At 40.8% G+C, this 14,947-nt stretch overlaps 1 protein-coding gene across 2 annotated transcripts in view; it reads left to right on the forward strand.

The window, feature by feature from the left end:
* Positions 1 to 570: 570 nt before the first annotated feature.
* Positions 571 to 14,947, forward strand: part of src (v-src avian sarcoma (Schmidt-Ruppin A-2) viral oncogene homolog) — a 51,565-nt gene continuing 37,188 nt past the window's right edge. For both annotated transcript variants that reach the window (XM_061839151.1, XM_061839158.1), the window contains exon 1: positions 571 to 1,059. The gene's annotated coding sequence lies outside the window, so the exon portion shown is untranslated. The remainder of the gene's footprint in view (positions 1,060 to 14,947) is intronic.

Below are 14,947 nucleotides of genomic sequence, written 5' to 3' on the forward strand. Positions count from 1 at the left end.
GATGGTACTCATACTCATAGAAACGTCAGACAAGTACAGGGAATACATGCAAACTCAACACAGGAAGGCCGGAGTTGACATTCTGATTCAGAGCTGTGAGGTAGTCTCTTTATTTAGTCTGAAACAAATGAAGCACAAATTGACCTCCATCATAATTAGGGACTTCAACTCGATAAGTGAATGGGTCCCTGGTCTGGAGCAATTCAGAAATCCCTTTTTAGGTGAGCATTTAGCTAGACGTACTGCTGCTGAACAGCAGATAGCAGTATTGTACAATAAGTGAATGTAAAGTACAGCACTGTTAAAAAAAAAAAATCAGTTAACTGTGAAATTGCTTGTACATCGACTCATTAAAAATAAACGTTAAATTGTTTTGCCTTTTTTTTTTTAAGTTGAATCAAGAATCAAGATGATGAGCTCAGGTAGTAATATACATACACTATTTTAAACTATTAATGATCCGTCAGATTTCAGATCATATCCAAGAACGAAAACTTCCAAAATCAATTTGTTTCCGCTCATATTTTGGCTTCCCAGGTGTACATCAATACCGGCCGCCATTAACCGCAAGCACGGGTTAATTTTTGGACGGCAGGCTCCACCAATCGGTGGTCGCCACTCCGCCACGGCCACGCCCACTCCCTCTGCTCTGACACATCCCGGTGTTTTGGACGGAACTGGTTCTTCCACGGCGGACACGAACGCTTTTCCACGCATAAAGTCAACACTTTGTGGAAGGGACGCAGGGGGCTTTTGTTGTTCTTTTTTTTTTTGTTTGTTTTATTGCGTGGAAATGTTTGCGCCGGGTGGAAGCTTCCGCGCAATGTGACCTCAGCTCACCGGCGTCCCCTCGTCGACTTTCAATCTCGGCACGGAGTGTGGCTGTTGTTATTCGTCACCCTACTGTCTCAACCCCTTTAAAAAAAAGCCCAATTTGAGGAGCTCAGACTTTTTGGGTGTCTTGCTCTCTCTGGACCTCCTGCGAGTACATGAATGTTTTGACTTAAAGACGTGACCGGGACCAGAAGAGAACACCACATACCTCCACGAGTGGGTTGGGTGAGTAAACTTGTTCTTGTTTTCCAACTGGCTTTAGTCCATTAAAGACAACCACTGCGTCAAAAAAAAAAAGGATGGATACAAGGCGCGACACTTTGCAACCCATTTCACAAACACATTGACTAAAATATAGCCAACATGACTGCTTTTAATAATCATGCCACAAACGGGAACCCCTTCCCTGTCTCCACAGGGGTCCTCTTTTCACCTACATACTGTACAAGGTTTCGACGTTACGTAACGAAAACGTCACCACGCGTCACTAGATAACACACACACACACACACACAAAAATTCAACCTTTGAGATTCCATTGATGGAATCGAATTTATTTGATTTGCACATTGGAAGGTGTAGTTTCTATGTGACATTAGGGGACATATCGAATTTATGACAGAAACTCTATTTTGGTTCCTCAATATACAGTACATTGATGTAACCCAAATGGACAATTATTTGACTACAAAGTACAAAATCAGAACCTTCAACAATGTCAAAGGACCTCTTCATCAATGAATCATAATATAAGTCGGTGAAGTCTAGTTTTAATGCTTGATGAAACAAATGCATTCTGGACAACTGTATGCATCCATCATTGAGGGGCATTTTTCTGTTCCTATGAGGTCACGAAACATGATCTGGCAGGGGATGCTTGCTCAACTTTGATGTGTAGAAAAAAAAAAGCCTTGAAACACATTCTCCCCACTCAGATCCCACACCAGTGACATCTCCTCTAACATGACAAATGGATAAAAACAGAAAAATCCCACAAACACAGTCCGACCTATTTTGCCATTCATAATACTTTAAAATCTTAAGGTGATCAATTTTGTTTTCCTTCTTGTAGCTCTACCAACAATTTTATTCATTGAGACAGTTTCATGCCCGTGAGTATGGCAGAGGGTGCCGCTTTAAATCATCCCTCGCACGGTTTTCTTTCCCCTAACTGTTCAAACAGTTGTCACGCACCCGCGATTAGTCTCTTCCATGGAACGTGACTCCAAGGGCAAAGAATCATCTCTAATGTGGTGCTCATGGAAACACAGAGGTTTGTCCAGACGTCGGCGTAATCCTGCGCCCTGTAATTAGTGGGAGGGCGGCCGTGTCGGTCAGCGTGCATGTCCTCGATGAGCCAACCTGGTTTAGTGACTTGGGAACGTCACATGCGCTCGGAAGCTTTCTGAAGTCGACCCACCCTGAAAACTCAGACTTGTTTTTCCGCCACAATCCTTCAGAAAATTTAAAATGCTGTCCCCCTCCACTACTTCCCCTGCATGTTTACTCTGTGGCACATATAGAAGGAGTCTCAATACATTTTCAGTCAACGTTGAATTATGCTCGCATCTGTGTTTCAGCAGTGCATTAGACTAATCCTCTCCAGATTATGTTAGGAGTTATTTTTGTATATTCTGAGAGAATTAGGGGTTTTTGGCAACATGCAAACAGATGTCCTAAAATGTTGTGTTGAGTGTTTCTCAATGTACCGCTTCATTGTGCACATATTTTGGTCTTTCCTAATACTCCTTGGAATCCAATGAATGTCATTCAGTGAAAAGCCTCGAATGGCGATCGGTGGGAAGGGGCTCTCGGAGCTGAAATTCCTACTAATTGGCAGCATGGCTTTGGACTGGAGCCTTTTGTTCCTCCTTATAGTGGGTCAGCCTGTCTGTCAGGGTGATACACTGGGCCAGGCTAGGATCAATGTGCCACTTGTTTCCACAGCCATCCGGGCCCTGCGGCTTTAGGACAAGTCACTTCCACTTTCAAAATTGTGCACCTACTCAGGGAGACGGAAACAAGATCATTTCGGGGAGGTCCAGTCAGAGACCTTTTCTCACGCCAATGTCATATCACATCAGCATTGCAGACACTGTCTTCACATTACGTAAAATCATCATCTACATTTGATTTTATCTGAGAGCTAGCTTCGATGCTTCCGCGTTGCTTCTTTGGTTAGCAGCTGGAGTTCGGAATGGACTCAGCAGTCAACTATTATACAGTTTGAGGGAGCCGTTTATGTTAATGATCCACCTGGCGATTAGTTTGGCATGTTAAAAGAGAAAATGCCTTCCACCATATGTGCATTTCATGAGATAAAACAAGTAATATTGAAAGGTACAACTATGGAGAGCCGATGATGTCAAAATATTCCAAGATTGCTGTTGGAGTAATATTCCGCTGGTGTAAGTATGCACAAAAAATGTACAGCTATGAAAGCAGACTAGTATTCTCTCACAGAGCACGTTCCATAATGTTCTAACCAGGTCAATATTGGATTGATGAAATTGCGTGCTTCAATTAATGCAGAACTGCAGATGTTCAAGAGTATTGATATTTTGTCACAGAAAGTTGATTCATTATGCTCGTAACACTGATCGTTAGCCTCTGTAGCTACGAGTGCATCACCATTGAACAGCTGCTTGGCGCTCGCCGGAGGGCTGTCAGTATCAATGCGTTGTAAATCACTGATGATTCCCCTCACAGAAGTGATTGAGCTACAGTTCTTACCATACTTCTTACAATAATGTCACGAAGAGAGGACAAGTGGTGGATAGGCCAAGACACATGCTACTTGCTAAGCTATCGCTACCATCAGTCATAATGCATTGTAATTAGTGATTTGGTGACACAATACACATGGGACTGGCTGCATCCTAACAAACTGACCAACTATGAGCAACAAAATCATGGGCCAACTAATATGTGTTTATGGATATAAAGTCATGTACCTTCAGACAGGACCCCACGTCTGAAGATTTCTTAGTTTTATTTTTGATGTTTGAAATCTGATTAATCTGCTTGAATAGACATGTATTTTTTTTGTTGCCAGGGTTGAAAACGGTATTGGCAAAGGTGGACTAATCCAAAGACAGATATTTTTGATTATGGAATGTCAAAATCTCATTTACTGGCACTTTGATTCCGTCTAAAACTGTGTCCACCACTACAACATTGAAGCCATTGTTTATTCACGATTATGATTTTGACTATCACACAGAAATGTTCTTCAGCAAATTTAGAAAATATAGAAACCGAGACAAATTTGGACAAATTGTTCTGGAAATGAGTTTTTATAGGTTGGAAGCTCTGGGTAATGTGAAAACATGCGATAATATTGCAGTGGTATAAAATGTGTGCACCAATGTTGTAGTCATTAATTTTTTGTTTCCATTTGTGTTTGTTTTTTTTGTAATATCCAAGTGTCAAACGTAGCCATCTTTGTTTTTAACCACAACACTATCTGCTGTCGTCCAACAAACAGAGCTTGATCCAGTGGGTCACTCCGTACTGGCCTCAATATTATCAACCTTTATCCTGATCTGTACCATAATGTATGTAATGCCTTGTTCTTTGGCATCCACATTATTTTTTTCTATTATCAATCAAGGAAACGAGCTTTTATTGTTTCAAGCTCTGATGATCAAGTCCAGTAGTTTTTGCTTCTAAACATCTGTATGTCTTTGAAAGGGTAACGTCTGAGTCCAATGATAAAGTATTTTTACATTGAAAAAGACTAGATGTGAAATATAAATTATATTTTTGCCAAGGTCATTTTAAAGCGCAACTACTTTGTGATCTTTCCCCTAAAATGAGTACAGGATACCCGATGGCATGATGAGATCATCATTTGATCTCGCCGGTGTCCCCTCATTCCTTTCGGTCAAATAAGAATGAATTGGCACTGATTTTGGAGGACATTTTATCTCTGATGTTATCTAGTTGAGGAAGCTTGTTGGTCAGAGAGCAGGGAGACCACTGTCAATCAACTTGAGCTCTTAACGAGACTTTAAACCTATCTGATCGGCTTGACCGGTATTGGCCAATAATTAGCATTTTATGCTAATCGGCTTTAATATCATAATTCGCTGATCTGATCAATGACGTCATTGATCGGCTCCGCATTGCCATGGTGTACTGTATCTTTTAATTCAAAAGCTAATTTATTTTTGGCTTTGTTGTGTGTCTTTTGCTTTTTTTTTTTCTTCTCAATATGTGTATTGTATGGGAACCTATGAAGGAAGGACTGGTCAAGATAGAACAAGAGAAGGACAGTAGGAAAAAGCATGCAGGACAAGGGACATGAACCCGGCTGTACAACTGAAGTGTGGAGGGAGTGACGATGTAAATGATAAAACTATCGGACAAAAGTGTGAGTGAGGGGATACCCAAGCAATTTGTATATTCAAGAGTTATTTGTTGCAATGAGTTGCTCCACACCCAGCGAAAAAGTCACAGGGGTGTCTGCCTGACTGAAAGAACTGTCGTATAATTCCTGTGCCTGCCCCGTGGAGGCTGAGGACCGCACTCAATCAATCAAGAGGCAGGATCTAGCACAGGAATCCACCCAAGAGCAGTCCGGTGGACGGGACACATCGACGGACCCAAGGCGGTCCAATGGCCCCACCAAGGCGCCCTGACAACCGGGTACCTAGAGGGTTACGTGTGTTTTGACGTAGTATTGTGAATATCTGACAACCAATAAAGTTATTTACAAAAATGAAGATAATGGAGGACAGACAACACGCAATATCTGGATTAGACTACAAGACAAATTTGCTCTTTGATGAGTGCACAGGGTCAGACTACTGCAATAAAATCTCTTATTTCACTATCACCACATCACATCTTTTGCGATCGCTGGGCTTTATCTTGTCAACTCAAATGCAACCGGAGCCACTTGTTACCATGGCGACATTACATTACATTACACATTACAAGAACAAAATGGGGGAAAAAAACACGTGGTGGTCACAGGTGCTGATGAGATTAAGTTAATTTAAGGATTCCTTGTGGTGTCTTCGCATATTTTTAATATGGTGCAACTTGCAAGCAGGCAACAAAGCTTTATGTAGTCCGGTAAGCTAGTGCTAGCACTACAAGCATGCCGGCGTTATGTCAAATCCTGCTCGCTATAGGGTTTTGGTGTGTACAAAGTAATTCCATTACAATAATCTAATTCAGTTACAGTGAATTAGCACTCATTATTTCTGTTGTCCAGCAATGTTGGTTTGACCGCACTGATTATAATGCATAACCTGACTACAGTAATGTTTTCCTACTTTTATGGAGCTAAGGGACATTGTTAACAATTGTAAAATCTCATGGCACACCAACAAAGATAACTGTCGCAAAAAGTAGATAGTCTTCTTCTTTTCCCGTATTTACTACCTGCTACGAGAATTTTTCTCTCTCACTGGCATACGTAGAGGAACAAAGATAGATTATTCCATGCAAATAAATCATTTTTTGGGCAGTTAAGCCACAGCACACCTGAAGATTTCTCATGGCACACTAATGTGCCTCAGCACACACGTTGGGAATCACCGGATTAGAGAAAACCTTTTAAGATCCTCAGTAAACTGTACATAGGTATACAGTATATACAGGTATACAGTAAATGAACAAGTCATTTGAATGAACGCAACGCTCCATCTTGTGATATGATCAATGATCAGTTATTTTTTTTTAACTCAATGATCAGGGATCAGACCCAAAAACAGTCATCGTGAAAAACCTACTCTCAACACCATTTTCTTTTTTCCCCGTTCTGTACCTAATGCATGTACTGTATCTAGTTAGCTTACTATAAAATAATACCAAGAATAAATGTGTACGGTGTCTAATTTGGGCCTTTTTGGCATGTTGTTGAGGTGTGCATTATAGTCTGTGGGGAAGCCATTTTAATTTTTAATGTGACTGGTATGAGATAAATGATGTTCTGGCCCAGTTTTGATGCTAATTAGTGGCCACTAATGGGAACAGCAGCACCCATCACCTGTTCACACTTCTCCCATCTACTCAAACTTTTTTTCGTTTGTGTGAGTAGCCTACTTTTGTTGTCGTTTATAGATCCATTTCTCCTTCATATTTTGGTCTGTGCTTGTGTGTCTATCATAACCACATCATTTGCTGGCCCAGTCTATTTCCACAAGAACAGTCCAAATCCCCTTGAACACTTGTGTATGAAGTGATGACTAGGAAAGGTATGACAAAGCAATGTAGCCTATCAATTATTGGTCATTTGGAATGTATTTGTACTGGAATTTGATTGATCATATTCACAAGATGTTATGCAATAGCTATAGCATCTTAAAGCAATGGTGACAAAAAGGAGTTCACTACCAATAGCAATATGTGGAATGTCACGTGTCATCTTCAGCATTACCTAAATGAGAAATAAAGTCTTCGTCTTAATGTCAGATTTTAATCCATTATGATGTCTAATTCCGAGGTTTGTTCCCATGCTAACATAAAGCAAACTGGACGACATGAGAAAGGAACAACTGACTTTCTTAAACCATGTTCTGTCTCTTAAACCATGTTTTGTAAATCTAGTCATGTCATTACCTCTCAGGGTGTCCACGTAGCAGGCCTTGATAGCAAAGGTTGTGTGTCTCACTCTCACTACCTGACAGCCCAACCACAAAAGGAGATGTGAGATACAACAGATTAGTTGAACCAGTAGTGGTGGCATTTATTTGAATGTATTATCTGATAGCTGTTTGGTGGAGACAAACAGTGGAGGACTTGTGTCCATCCCAGCATCCCTGGCCCCTTCCTGTTCCAGTGTTGGAAATGGGCCAGGGTGACCAAGGCCACTCATATCCACTCAATCCATCCTCTGTCTCAAAGCCATCACCTTGCTTCCCATCGCTCTGTGGCTTTCGTGACAGGAAATGTAGTGTTTAGCACAAAGAAAGATGTCTCTGTCTCGCTTTGTGGCGGCCCAGCTGGACAAGTTAGGTCAGGACAATCACATCTTCATGCATCCTCTAACACCAGTGTGGTATTTTAAAGTCTGTGCCGATCAAGAAGTAAAAGTTGACCAAAACTTAATCTCTATTTTTAGATTTCATCATCAGATTAACGGGTCTTTGTGGATTAACAACCAATTTCTAAACCCTTAAAATTCACGTGATCGAAATACATAACATCCATCTAGCCATTTCTATACCTTTTATCGTTATCAAGGTCACTGGGAGCTACAAACCAGTCTCATCTGACTTCGGGCAGAAGTTGGACTACAGGCTGAACTAGTCACCAGTTAGTCACAGATCTTAAATATACACCAGCAAATTTCAAATAAGTTTATGATTGACAATCCATACTGTCCATCTATCGATTGAACAATCTATTTCTTAGAGAACTAAAATATTTTGGCTATTTAGACATACATGGTGACTCTGTAATAAGTATAGTGGTATAAAGTGCATTTAAAAAAAAAACGAAAAACATTGTTTGACAGTTACTTGCGTTAGAGCCTTTTTTCTTTTTTTTCTTTTTTTTAAATCTGCCTTGCCCGTAATGGCGAAGACCGCCCCAATCTTTTGGTTAGTTGGCTCTATTGAAGACCCACTTATGAGAGGACGCTGGCTTGGGAGCGGAAGGCGGGGCTCTTCCCTAGAAGCTGCATAGTTATGGAAGAGAAATTTGAAAGATCTGATTTCAGTCTTGGCCCGAAAACTGTCTGGAATTTAGGAATGTTTGGATGACTTTAATTCCTATTTCACATTTACTCAGTAACATTCTAGTTCCAGTACATAACGCATGGTAATTATAGAATTGCTAAAAGAATCAATTAACAGTGGCCCAAGATCTTTATGTGACAATTCAGGCAGAGACCAGAACTCTTGTGTTTTCATCTTTCCCTTTGAAAAGGATCATAGCAACCAACCAGTGGTTCTTCAAACATGGTGGCCCGATGTACTCGATACTTGCTCTCCGTGCATTCCTGCCGTCGGCCGTGTGAGCAGGAGTTGAGTTTGAACTCGCCTCGGCATTCCTAACTGATGACTGTGCTTTGTGTCACTGCTGTACCATACTGGGGAATGTCACAGCACATGCACACCTGGCTCACATATCTGAACATGTTTTCTGGTTAGGTTGACTGAGGCTGTATTCTGTGATGCAACAGGTTTGGGCCCCTACTGCATATACAGAATGCAGAGATCACATACAGTGCTGTAAAAAAGTATTTGCCCCCTCCAGATTTTTTTTTTCTGTATCTATCGCTCACAAAGGTTTCATGTCATCAAACCAATATTAATATCACCCAGAAGGAACGCAAGGGATACAAAATGCAATTTTCAAATGACTTAAATCTATCTTTCTTTTCCTGACCCTTTTTGTAATCTCCTTCCCATGTTAAATCACAAAGTCAAAGGGAAAGGTGAGTCGAAAAAGGTTACATAGCCATTTCCAAGGCTTTGGGGCTCCAGCAAACCACTGTCAGTGCCATTATCCGCAAATGGAGAAAACTGGGAACAATGGGAATCCTTCTCAAGAGTGGATGAGAAACTGAAATTACTCCAAGAGTGCAACAACGATTCATCCAAGAGGTCACAAATGAACCTCAAACAACATCTGAACGCCTGCAGACCTTGCTGGTCTCAGTGAAGGTCAGTGTTCATCACTACCCTAAGAAACACACTGGCCAAAATTTACATCCATGGGAGAATTCCATGGTGAAAACCCCTGCTGTGAGCAAAGAATACAAAGGCTCATCTCACATTTGCCCCAAAAAATCTTGATCGTCAATACTTTTGGAGAAAAATTCTATGGAATGACGATTAAAAAATGGAACTTATAAGAATGTGTGGGGCCCATTAGATCTGGCATCAAAATGGCATAGCATTTGGAAAAAAAAAAAAAAAAAAGAACATGATGCCAAGAGTGAAGCATAGTGGTGGCAGGGTGATGCTCTGAGGCTGCGTCTCAGCATCGGGACAACTTGCTGTGATTGATTTGAACAATGAATCCTCCTGTGTACCAGAAAATCCCGAAGGAGAACGTCTAGCAGTTTGTGCCCTCAAACTCAAGCGCACTTGGATCATGCCGCAGGACAAAGATCCACAACACACCGGCAAGTTTGAATGTCTCAAAAACAACTACATTCAGGTTTGGGAGTGGCCAAGTCAAAGTCTGGATTTAACTCCAATTGAGATACTGTGGTGTGAGGTTAAATGGGCAGCTCATGCTAGAAAATCCTCCCAATATGGCAGAGTTGAAACAATCCTGTTAAGAAGAGTGGGACAAAATTCCTCCAGAGTGATGTGAAAGGGTCATCACCAATTATCGTAAATGCTTTATTTCAGTTACAGTATGCCCTTGCCCATTCACGGTTCACCGTTTGCCGCCCCACATTTGTACTGTACCGTATATGTCACCAATTCACCACTGTGTCATGTCGTGGCATATGGTTTCAGCACTTATCTTCAAACATATTTAATGTATTTAGAAGCAAAACACAGCTATCTGCTTCAGGCCTCTTTAAGCAAAATACAGCTTCAATGCTTCTATTTGCAAAAGCCTCAAATAACTTATTCTAAAATGGCCTGGATGTGTTCTTACTTATCCTCAACCACAAAATAATATTTTTGTCATACTTGGATTAAGAAGGGTGGTGAGGCGGGGTGAGATAAATCCATGAATGTACGTGCCAGCAGTGTTTGTTGTTTGCAAGTGGACATAAAATTCTTCAGTTAGCTCTAAGACAGTTGCTGCTCCACACAGCTGGGTGTAGTGATGACATTTGACAAAGAAAAGATGGTTTCAACGCAAGTCATTTAAAAAAAAGATCAAATTAAAAATATGTATATATCCACCAGCCATGTTCCTACAGTGAAGGCCCAAACACTGCTGGCGCCTGAGAGGCTGGAATGAGACACAGGAATGTTTGTCTTCTGGTTATTGACAAAAGTATCACAATTAATCTAGTCTGTCCAGGTTATTTTACTTCCACTTTCCAAAATTCATTCTTCTTTATGTGGGCCTCTATCATTCATTGGTGCATTGTGTCGATTTGTGGAATGCTCTGATTTGCTTCCATGGCAACCAAAGGGGTTTACATGTCTGCTTGGAGCTGTAAATATTGACTTGACCTCCTGCGCATCCCAGTGTCTGTCCACGACAGACGGGTGGTAGTGTTGGGCTTGTGATTGAGACTCATGGTCAGAACTCCGCCAACCTCCACAGGCGGGACCGGCATGTTTACCCACCAAGTGCAGGGGGTCGCTTTTCAGTTTACATGTCGAGGTAGCGCTTCATCTCAATATGGACATTTCTTTCTACTACCTGTCTCACTATAATTGACGTTATGATCTAAGTGTTTTTTCCTCCACTACCTTAGGTGACACTATGCTTTCTATTAGCCTCTTTGGTCAACTATATCAGGCCAGATACTGTTATGTATGGTTCTGTTTTAATAACTGCTGTACCAGTTGCTTGTAGTCTTGGAAATGTCACTACTAGCTTTCTTATGAGTAAACATTTTGAAACGCCATATATTCTTACTGGATTGTACCGCAAAAGCATTGATTTGCAATTTTATAGGGAGAAGCAGATGACACCAGCCACTGTAACTTAGCTTTCCGTTGGAGGAGAATACAGAAGAAAATGGGCAAGAAACGAGAAGAAGTGACAAAACCATTCATAGACCACATTTATGGATCCATTTTGGTGGCAGAAAGACTTACCACTTCACACTGTACGTGCCACAAGTACAGTGGCAAGAGAAAGTATCTTGAGTCTTGGAATTTCATGATTTTATGAATAAATTTGTCATAAAATAGTCGTGGCTCTGGTTGTGGCCCCAAGTAGAACCACAAAGCACACTTAACGTCAGCGACGAAAGTGAATCTGATTATATATTTTGTATTAATTGGGAAATGCAGCTACAATTATCTTATTAGTTTCCTGATGTTAATGTAAAAATGTGTTAAACAACGGAGTGCTGTTAAGGATTGTCACAACACAGAATGAACTAACTTCAAATTCAGAAATGGCTCTGAAAAAAAACTGAAAATAAACACTGTAGTTAATATTTTCCCAGAGGGTGCATTTGGGATTAGCCTTTGAAGTAGGTAATAGTGAAAAATGAAGTGAAGCAGACAATGATTTTAGTCCTTTTTTTTTTTCTTTTTTTTTTTAAATTCTTTTGCAGAATCACAGTGCTTAAAGAAGAGTATGCTATTCATGTGCCGCAGCTTGAGCAGGTATCAGATGCAGGTGGAGATGGGCCTGGCTCAAGTTGAGGCCCAGAACAAATGTGTTTTAAGACAAACTTTGCGCTATGTGTAGACGTGGCATTTAGAATAAATGTGAGGCTTTCGTCTGTCAACGAGCAAATATTGAAACTTTTGTACAATGAATGTGACACAAGGTCTCCCTCTATTTATGCTTCAAGCCAGATACACTGTTGAACCCAGGGCCCAGGTACGCAGTGATCAGTGATAGTCAAGTCTTCATAGGTGACGCCATTGTCGATAAAACTGGAAGCAAGCGTAACTCAGTGAAGAATCAAGCGCAAGGAGAAAATAAAACAGAGAGCAGAAATCAGAATCGACAGCAAAGATAATAAAAGTAGAAATCGGAAAGTGAGTGATGATTTAGCAGAAGTGAGCAAGCATTTTGTGTGCCCACAATAATTTTACGCCCCATAATATTATTTTTACATATTTAGTGTGCTTTTATGCTTGATTCTATGTAGTTTGCGCTCTCGTTTTATTGATAGAGACCTCACGCTTGGGTGGGTGGGGGGTCGTCAAGTAAGCCTCCTTTGCCTCCTAGCCCCATTATTCAAGCCTATAGATGCTTTTCCACTGGCATAGACATGTAGTCTACCTTGTTTTTGTACTTCAGTCAAGGTTCTAGGTATAGAGTTAGGGTTAGGGGATACAATATGGATGATGTAAACCACTACTAGTCACTCATTGGTCCACCAGATTCGCATCGTTGGGGGAAAGTAATCCCATGGTCCTTAACAGTCTCAGAACCAGGTACATGTCAATCTGTCTGTCAACCCTCTGGATTGGTCTTCATATGGAAATGAAGAGAACAATAATATAAATAAATTAAAATACAACTATAAATGATCATTTATGGACATGTTTCCAAATGTATTTTGATTGTTGAAGATAAATAAATGTCTGCCGTTTTCATGTCTAATATTTGAGGATAAACCGCTAGGCATGACAACAATACATGGTAAAGTTAGCTTTCCAGGTTGCTCTACATTTGTGGATGCTGCAGAATTATATTCCACAGTCCGCCCTTTCCTGCAGCAATCGGTTTTCTACCTCTCCTGAGTCTCATTTCCAATATTTTATTCCTTTATTTACTCCCCCTTACCTTGCCTAATATGTGACTATTTTTATCCTCAATGTTGTTGTTTTTTTTAGCCAGTCAAGTTATACATACGCGCATCTTGGTTTTCACATTTTCGCACGGCTCGTGGTCTGTTGAAGCAAGTAGATCTCAGTTGAGCTCTACTTGACTTCAAAGGGGAAGCAACATATGAGAAATTGAATTTGATACAATATGAGTCGGACTAACTTGTTTACATGTCCGCTTTCAGTCCAGCTAACCCAGTAATTAAATTTTCTTGAGAAAGCCATGTAGTGAGTATTCAGCAAGTTGAAGAGGCTGTGTACTAACAACATTTAAGACACACCGTTGTAACTGAACCGTAGTGACGGCACAGGTCATAGCAAAAGCTGTGTGGGTGTAAATGTTATATGTGCAAACACGTCTGAGTTCCTGTGTGTTGGTTCAGTGAGGAGAATAAGGGAACATGGTGACACTTAACTTGGACTATTGCTCGTGTATATTCGTTATTTTTTGAGACAGGATAAAGAGAAATCCTCACACCTGTCAGACTGGTCTATCCAGTCATGTCATTGCAAAGACAGTGTTTGTCTGCAGGCCCAGATGGAATGTCGTCGCAGGGTTTGGCCAGTACGCTTAGGAAAAACATTCCAATAATCAGGACGCGGACAAGAGCTTTTGGATCATGTGGCAATGGAAGGTGGTGACCAAGGAAGCCCCCTCCACCCAGTAGTTTTGTAATTACATGGAGGGTATTAAGATGAAGGAATGCATGCAGCGGCCTGACATGGGGATCACATACACACAAACATGCACAGACTTCTTAATCTGTGATCCCCATGACTTGCCAGCCATCGTCTGAGGACGGCACAGATAAATACTAAAAAGGACCAGATTTAACCCCACCACCCCCATCCCCCGCTCCCTCCAGGATGCAGCAATCCAAAGGCAAACGTAAACTTGTCCGTTTGCATTTTGACTAGAAGAACAAGCTAACAAAATGGTCTGTTGCATCCACTTCAGCCAGTCCACGTATGACGTGTGTTTATGCAAATAAACGCAATGAAATCAGAATTATCTGCACTTCAACTGCCGCTTCATGTAGTCCTGGGAGGAACTTCATTTGATTGTTAAACTAGCGAGAATGTGACTTTCATAACGACTGCATTGTGGAGGGTTTTCATCTGCAAAAAATTGGGTGGGTCGGCTGTTATGCTGAGCTCTTATAAAATACACAACTGTGACTGACATTTTGGAATTTACATTATTTCTGCCCCATTAATAGAACAGAAATGATGAGAAAATGTACTCCAAAAATTTGAGTAGTAGCCCCAAAAATAATTGCCTAACCGGTACTTGGAGCTATAAATTTCCTCCTGTTACTGCTGTATAAGTCATTAGTACAAGCTGAAAATTACAATAAAAGACATCATTTAACTTCTACCTTTCAACTTTAACCATAAGGCACCAACTGCTTTTAATTAATAGAAATCTGGATTAGTGCCGGAATGCGAGACCTCTTACATTCCTTCTGAGTCTCGCTCTTTGAGTCGACTCCTTTTGGAATAAGTTGTTAAAAAACAGTCATACAAATAAACATACAAAGAGGTAAACGTTTAACCAAAAACTGAACTTTTGTGAGATACTCCAAGTTCAGGATCTAAATTAGTTTTGGTTTAATTCAATTTGACCACCACTGTGGCATTTGACTTCAGAGGTTTAACTCTCTCAATCAGTGTTGCTTAAACTCGCCTCTTCACATTTTTCACCATCTGTCAGTCCC

The sequence above is a fragment of the Syngnathoides biaculeatus genome, chromosome 2 (genome assembly GCF_019802595.1).
Source record: "Syngnathoides biaculeatus isolate LvHL_M chromosome 2, ASM1980259v1, whole genome shotgun sequence".
Lineage (NCBI taxonomy): Eukaryota > Metazoa > Chordata > Actinopteri > Syngnathiformes > Syngnathidae > Syngnathoides > Syngnathoides biaculeatus.